Consider the following 9,093-nt stretch of genomic DNA (forward strand, 5'->3'; position numbering starts at 1 on the left):
ATTTGCTACATGAATAGTTCTAATCTGTGATGTTTATTCGTTGGGATGACTGGTTTCGGCAGTTTGACTTTTAGTTAGTTTTTTTCGTTTTTGTGTTCATGTTCCTTTTTCTGATCAAATCAGACCGCATAGTTTGTGCCCCTAACAGGACGAGACTGCATAGGTCTACACATTTAAAGCAACTAGAGGAACATTTAAAGCAACCAGAAGAGGTGAATAGTTAATACATTTTTAAAAAATAAAAAAAGACAAAAGGGATGAAACGCTCTCAATCCGTACAACATGTTCTTCCAATTTTCAAACCTTCTTACCCCAATTCAATCCCAATTAATCAACACCATCATCCTTTCTACCCTAATTCAAATCCAATTAAGCAACCACATCAATCCTCACATTATATCCCATCCCAAAATCAAACAAAATCGAAAGTTTTTCCCCAAAAATCAACCTTGTTTTTGGGTGGGTTATCCAAATTCACAAATCAAGACACAATAATCACCAATTTCTGCTGTTTTGGTGTAATCGAGGGTATTTCCTGGAAACAGGATCGTAATTTCGCATTCTTAAAATTCCAGAATCTCTCTCAAGCTAGTAGGGCTTTACAAGGAATGAAAGGTAAAGTTATCAATGGTCGTTCAATTTTTGTGGGTTATGCAAGGAAAGAGTTGAACACAAGGATTCCCTCTTCGTTTGTACCGCCGTTTCATCTTCAAGATAATCACCATCTGTCATCTCATGAGCAACAGAAAGAGGCTATGAATCTTCCTCCTGAGTCGATCCCGGCGTTTCACCTGTCAATTAATCAAGAGGTGACGGATAAACTGCAATTGTCAGCCCTCGTTGTGGATAAGGTACCAATTAAAGCTCTAAAATTGTTTAACTGGTTAAAATATAGATCGATAGCAGTAACTTCTGTTTCTACATGGGGGTCATATGGTTATATTGTTTCTTGTAAAGATGCTGAAAGTTATAAGAACATGACAAAGGGTCCTTCAAATAATGAATTGGAATTCCTTGAGGTTATTCCAATGAGAAACTACAAAAACAAGTATTCTAGAATCCTAAAACTTGCAATCAAAGGTATTCCGTACAATTGTTCTTCGTCTAATTGCACAATTGAAGCAGCTAGGTTTTTTGGAAGGGTGTTACATGTTGATTTTTTGTCTCATAATCACCAATGTCCGGATGTTCTTCATGCCATGGTTGAAACCGAAGTTGCAGGCCCCATAAAACAATATGTACAGGCCTTTTTGAACAACTCTCCTATCGGTAAGGTTTGGGTTGAGGAGGTTATTGAAGAAGAGTTTCTTGAATCGGTTAGTGAAGTTATTATTGAAGAGTATAACACTTTGCTTTCTGAGGGGATTGATCTCCCTAAAGAAGATAAACCCGATAAAAAAGCTGATAACCAGGCAGCGGTTTTTACAAATGCCGATCAAAGAACGTCAAATGAAGGATGGGGAAGTTGATGAGTCATGCTTTGAAGTGCAGTTTCAAACCCCTCAAAAATCTAATGGTCATAAATTGGATTCCAATCCAAAAGTGATTCATAATTTAGAGGAGGGTGAAGTTTACATTGAAAAGGTGGAATTGAATTTCGAATCTCCCAAAAAGTCTTTCAACCCATTTTCGGACAACGTCCCTAGAGTAATCCATAATTCTATGGAAAAAGTTTCAAATGCTATTTAAAAACAAAAAGAAAAGGGAGTTGTCTTCAAGAAAGCAGAGAATGATATCAAAACAAGTCTTTTCAAAGTACAAAGTGTAGCCTATGTTGCTGACCATGTGGCAAATAATGACTTGTCCCTTTCAACACCTTCCCCTCCCAAGAGTTATGCCCCCTTCAACCTCAACCTAAATGACTATCCTACCCTTCTTTCCCTTTCCCCAAAATACTCCCCACCTTCTAAACAAATCGACATTTCTCCCGAGCCTGATTACATCTCCCCTTTACCTGTTAACCATTCTTCCTTTGCTGACATTGTGAAGCCTTCAAGTCATGCTAATATTTCTCATTCCAGCCCTCTCAATAATACACAAGAGAATCATTGCATCGATAAAGGTTGCAAAGATTCATGTGAGAAAATCAAAGCAAGGTGTATCCCCATTGCTTCTTGCGAGGTCCCTGTTTCACAATAAAGAAAACCGAATCAAGAACAAGGGTAAAAACACAAGTGTTGATTGGTTAGATCAGATTCCAAATCTTTCGGGTGTTTTTGATACTCCAAATGAAATCAACCACGTTGTTGGTGATGTTAAATCAAGTAAGGAGCATAACCAATTTGGAGGTAAAAAAACTTACCTTTAGAGAAGAGATGGCCAATTTTGGGGTTATGATGCAAAACATGAAGGATTACGATACTCCAATCAATAAATCAAAACCATGAGGCTTGACTCACGGATACAATTAAGTTCACATTTTTTGTGATAAAAATCAAGTTGTGAATACGGTTCTGATATTGACACGTCTTCGTGTGGAATATTATCTGTGAAAGCATCAAGTCAAACAAAAAGTAATGTTCAGAATGATTAGAATGCTTCAATCTGGTGTCAATTTATCTTCACTTGATCACTCTTTTATGCTCATTCTTGTTTACCTGCTTGTCCCTTCATTGTGTCCGGATCATTCCTTTTTTTTTCTTCTCAATTCCCGAAAGATGAACTGTCTGCACAACAATTGCATTCAAAGCTAATGGTATATTTCTTCTCTCGGTTCAGCAATTGTTCTATCTTTCTTTTCAATCTCTTGCTCGTTTTGGATTTGGGGATATCTAACTACAATTGGGGATGAGGACTCAATTTTTCATCTCCCGTCTTTTGGTCTCTTTTTTTTGGGCCTTAGCTCTGGGCATCTGAGCCCATTTTATGCATGTGGACTTCTGCAAGTTTCTTATTCTGTTTCTTTGGGCTTCTAAGCCCAGCAATGGGGACGGGCGTTTTTCAATTGTTTCTTTAAGGCCTGGTTTGAGTGGGCGTCCAAGTTCGTTTACGTTCGGTTTTATCGTTGCAATGAGTGTTTCAATTAGATGTATTTCCCGTTGTATTTTCAATTTTTATGGACTTTCAAGTTCCTTCCAATGTAATATGTTGTATTTTCTTCATCGTTCCGATGAAGGTTTTATTAATATTTTAATTTTTCGCCGTAAAAAAAAATAATACATTTTTAAAACTTTTTCGATGATCAATAAGATTTAACCAATTTTAATCAACTTAAACTCAATGTGCATAGTGTTTATGTTTAAATAAATAATGTAAATAATGTGCTGTTCAAAAAAGGAAAAAAATATAATGTAAAAAACATAAATACAAGGATTTAATGTGGTTCGGGTGGATGTTAACTAATTCACCTTAATCCACTTCTCGATACGCCTTATCGAGAGTTGGCTTCACTAAGCTTTTTTCCAAACCCGGTGGAGATCCGTTTTACAAATCTTGTACCTCTTGTAGACAACACATATAATCTTTCTATCCCTTTGAAGGATTAATTATATCTTAGATCAACTTGTCTTCACCTTGGACAAGTACCAATTTCTAATGGAATTAATCAACCTCCTAATTCCTTTAAGGAAGATGATCCCTAAGCTAGCTAGTCCTTCTATTACAAAATACAAGATTCACTCTTTTAGTAATATCACACTAAGTAAACTCACAAAGATAAACATTTGAAAGTAAGTTTACATTAATTCTACAATCTACGAGATTATAGAATCTTTCTTGCTAATCACAAACACATATATGAATGAAGGTCTTTGATGTATTAGAGTTGAATCATGCAAGAGGGTTAAGTTTCAAAGTTCTTCAAGTCTTGCTATTTATAGTGAGAGATAAAAAAAACTAGTTGTATCAAATAATACGTACGGGTACTAGATAACTATGAAAAGGGCATTTTAGTCAAGTGACTTAAATTTATGGTGGATGTATCAAATATGAGTGTGGAAATATAATTTTCCATACAAAAGGGTTGGCACCCCTTTACGTATCCAACAAGTCAAAAGGTCCATCATTTATTTTTTTATATCTTTTAAAAATTAAAATAAGTTCACTCAAATTTTGTGGTTCAATGCTCCGTTAAGCCTTTTATATTTAATTAAATTTATGCTTTTCAAACTATATGTTATAATTATAAATTAACAATAGACTAAATTGCGTCATTGGTCCTTATGGTTTGCACCAAATTGCACGATTTGACCAATACTTTAGTTTCGTTGGCGTTGTTCCTTGTGGTTTCAAAATTGAACTCGTTTGGTACATCCAACAAATGGGCGTTTAAGTGGAGCTGTTACATCAAGTCACATGCTACTCACATGAGGGTATTTAGGTAATATGGCTATGAGAGATGGTTTATACGTACCAAATCTTCTGAAATCAATTTCAATTTCATTTTTTTTTTGAACGCTTCATCTGTTCCCTCTCATATTCATCTTTTCAATTGGTCCGTTCATCAAAATCAGAGGAAGATGGCTGGTAATTTGTTGTACAATATACGTGCTGAAGGAGATGAAATTGATCTTCCATTTGTATACGGTGTGTTTTAGGGTATTTAATTAGGGTTTTTTTAGCATGAAATTGGTTTTTAAATTTCTATTATTTTCATAATTTTGCAGCTACTCATCCTCAGTTATTTAGCATGAAATTACATCATGGAGGACATTTCACTGATAAACCAAATAGAAGATATGATCATGGTAAGGTTACATATATTGACATGATTGATGTGGATACCTTTTCAGTGCTTTTGTTAAATGATATTGTTGAAGAATTGGGTCATGACGGATTTACTAGAATGTATTACCATTTTTTAAGACCTGATACTAATCTTGATTATGGGTTAGAACCACTTGGCAGTGACAATGATGTTAATAATCTAAGGCAGTATCTAGGTATTCATAAGGAAATATGGGTATTCATTGAACATTTAGAGAATAGGTTGAACAATTATACAAGTCCAGATAAGAGTAGTGTGGTGATAGAGGAACTAGTTGATGAACCAAGAGCACCAGTACCTTTAAAGAAAAAGAAAAGGATACCATTATTATTAGAATGGAATGAAGATAGTGTAGTTAGTGAAGTTAATGTGAACCAATCTCAGGCTAGTGTTGTTGGTGGGGTTAGTGAAGATTATTTGAGCCAGCCACCCTCAACTGATCAGGTGCATGTTGAAAAGGATATTGATGATGTTGATGAGGTTGTGGACAATGAAATTAATGATGTGGTTGTGGACATGACTAGTTTTCAGTTCAAGCTTTCTAACAATAAAGAATCAGTAGTAGTATCTGGTAACCAGATTCCAGATGTAGCAGTTAATGTAAACATCTTGCATAATGATAATATGGATAGTGGTTCTGAGATAGATGAAAATGATATTGAAGGGGAGAGAAAGAAGAAGCTTAAAGAGTTGGTTAATGAAGGAGAAGCAAATAGTGAAGTGGGTAAGACTAACTTATGTTTAGGTCAAGAGTTTGGTACCAAGCAGGATGTGTTAGAGTACATCAGATTGCATGCAATTGAAACAAGGAGACAAATTGTATTTGTTAAAAATGACAATGATAGAATCCAAGCTAAGTGCAGGGGAACAATTGTTAAAGAATCAAAAGAAGTGAAGTCACATGGGGAGAATATAGATGGTGGGACCACATCTCAGACACAAGTAGGTGAAATATTAAAGAAAGGAGTAAATGACAGTAAAGGTAAGGGCAAAAAAGTAAATGAAAGTGAGAAAAGCACAAACAGCCAAACCAAGTCTTGGAGAAAGAGAGATCTGAATGTTGATTGTAAATGGTCTTGTTATGTATCTAAGCTTAAACCTTCTTAGACTTGGCAAGTGAAAACCCTAAATTATAAACACAAGTGCTACCAATCCAGATACATCCAACAGTGTACTTATGATTTTCTTGCCAAACAGATTCAGGAACAAATTCAATCAAACCCTAATATTCCCACAAATGCAGTAATGGTTCAGTGTGAATCTAAGTTAGATATCCATATTACAAAAACAAAGGCATACAGGACACGAAAAAAGGCAATTACTACTATGCAAGGTGATTATGATGTTCAGTATGCTCATTTGAGAGACTACCTAAAAGAATTAGTGAGATGTAATCCAGGTACTACTACCAAAGTCATGTGTGAACCTTGTGATCCATCTTTAACAACTAGGGTTTTTATGAGAGTGTACATCTGCTTAGGACCCTTAAAACAAGGATTTAAATCAATAGGAAGGGATTTGATTGGGTTTAAATCAATAGCACTTCAATTTAATTATGTTTAAGTATGTAAATAACATTCAGTCTATTGCAGGGTCTCATTAAAGCAGTTGAAAGGGTTTTCCCTAGTGTAGAGCATAGATTTTGTCTAAGGCATTTGTATGAGAATATGAGGAAGACTTGGAGTGGCCTTGCTTACAAACAACTACTCTGGAAGTGTGCTAGAGCAACAACCATCCCACATTTTGAAAAAAACATGCTTGAATTTAAAGAGTTTAATTTGAACTGTCACAAGTACTTATCTGATATCCATCCAAAACACTGGGCAAAAAGCCATTTTTCAGGCTAGTTTTTCTATTTACTTAGTCATTATTACATTAGTCATCATAGTAACATTAGTCATTGTTGTTCTTTACTTATTTGTAGGTAGAGCAAAATCAGATGTACTACTCAACAATATGTGTGAAGTGCTTAATAGGTGGTTAGTAGATGCAAGAGATAAGCCAATCATAACTTGCTTGGAGTATGTAAGGGTGTACTTGACTAAGAGAATAGTAAATGTAATCAACCACATTACTAAGAGTGAAGGTTACTTGACACCAGCTGTAACCAAGTAGATTGAAGCCATTAAAAAAGATGCTCAAAAAGTACAAGTTTTATGGAGTGGAAGTATGAAGTACCAAGCTAATGGGTTGAGCAATGAACAAGTGGTGGTTGATATGCAGAACAAGACTTGTGCCTGCAGAAGGTGGGAACTCACTGCATACCATGTAAGCATGCAGTTGCATGTTTACATGATATGGCAATTAATGATGAAAGGGTTGGGCCTCCAGAACATTGGGTAGACCCAGTACATAGGATGATGAAACAACCCAACCCGTATTCCATACGATAATTTTTATTTTTTTAATACACATTTATGCGCCAATTAAATATGTAAACCATTCCATGAGTTCCATTTAAACGTACACCGATTTGAATGTTTACAAAAGGCACGAAAGCCATTAATTAAGTTCAATACAAGTTTGACCCCCTACAATGATAGTTTATAATCCAAACGACACTCGAGCATGGTTTGGGACTAAACTACCCAAAACGTCAGGCCAACTTCAAAAGCTATCCCAAAAGCACCCCTGTCAACACAAACGGGAGACAACTAATCCAACCGTATGCCCTTACCCTTGTCCAAGCCGGAACCTATAAAATGGTAAACAACGAGAGGGTAAGCAATGCTTAGTGAGTGCAACAATTATACATACACATATATAACCTATCCATTTGCATTCACAATACCAAATACCTCATACGAACTTGTAACTCAAATAGCATGTCAACATAAACATAACACCAACAAGTCATACATTATCACGCCACTTCGTTAGCATATACTCAACTCAACATGTAAATATAATATGCTAAACAAATCAACAATCTCAATATGGTTAACCAATAACGCTATGGTGCTACCGGCTTGTGGTTCACACCATACGCTCGAGTCATACTCTTTTATAGTGCTACCGGCTCATGGTTCACACTCGATGCTACCGGCTCGTGGTTCACATCTTAGTTTATAGTGCTACCGGCTCGTGGTTCACACTCAATGCTACCGGCTCGTGGTTCACATCTTAGTTTATAGTGCTACCGGCTCGTGGTTCACACTCGATGCTACCGGCTCGTGGTTCACATCCCATCCCACACATGTTATGGCACTACCGGCACGTGGTTCATACCATAACATTCACAAATAAACACGCCATATACATGAACGCATAATTATTCCACTCACCTTGTCACAAGGATGATGATTTAGCACTTCCGAGCTTCAACGCAATGTACCTAAATCATTAAGTGCACATTCAATTTCACAACTAGTGGGATTAACCACAATACTCCCACTTGAGCATTTAATGACTCAAATTGCATTAAATGACTCAACTACTCACAACCGCCCATACATGGCCAAGACTCGACTTTAATCATTAAGACTAGTGAATTAAAGTCTATTAACTTCAATTAACACAAAACTTAGGGTAATCCATACCCATTTCATCCCATTTGGTCAACTAGTACATTTTGACCCATTTTATCTCACTTAAACTCACAATCAAGTCAAACTTACCCATTAACACTTATTTCATAAATATTAAAGTACATTAGTGACTAACAACACCAATTGACACTTACAACCTCAAATCACAAGGCCAAAACCCTAGATTGTGGCTATTAGGGTTTCATTACAACAACATAACCCAACTCACCCATTTTACCACCAAATGGGTCTTACAAATCTCTAGTACCCAAAACCCTAGTCATTAACCAATTAAAACTCAAAACTTAGAGTTAGAACTTACCGAGACTATCAACGCGTAGCTAGAAACACAAGGAACAACTTTAATTCTTGCTCCAAAGATCAACCCTCAATCCTTCCCTCTCCAATCTTACTTTTGATTCAAATGAGTTTTAAGTTTTGGGAGAGAAAATGGAGAGAAAAGAGAAAAAGAAATGAATTAAATGGATATGTGGTGGAGAGTTAATGCTTCCATCAGATCCACATGTCAATTTACCAATTTGCCCCTCAAAGTCATTTAATTGGAGCTAAAACCGGAATCTGTCCAGCAGATTTGCCGCGGCGCGGCCCAAATGTCGCGGCGCGACATATCGAAAGAAAATGAACCCTTCTTAACCCAACTTCTGATCCTGGTTTGCTTGCTTTGCCGCGTCGCGGACCCATTTGTCGCGGCGCGGCCTAAGGCACGATCTGGTCAGCTCGACCATCTTAAACACAAAAATCGTTTTACACAACATTAAATTCGTCCAAGCTTCCAATACACGTCTAACTCTCATATCTAAGTCTCACAAGACTTAACACTAACCGAAACTCCTTTAAGAT

The sequence above is a fragment of the Rutidosis leptorrhynchoides genome, chromosome 6, assembly GCF_046630445.1.
Source record: "Rutidosis leptorrhynchoides isolate AG116_Rl617_1_P2 chromosome 6, CSIRO_AGI_Rlap_v1, whole genome shotgun sequence".
NCBI lineage: Eukaryota > Viridiplantae > Streptophyta > Magnoliopsida > Asterales > Asteraceae > Rutidosis > Rutidosis leptorrhynchoides.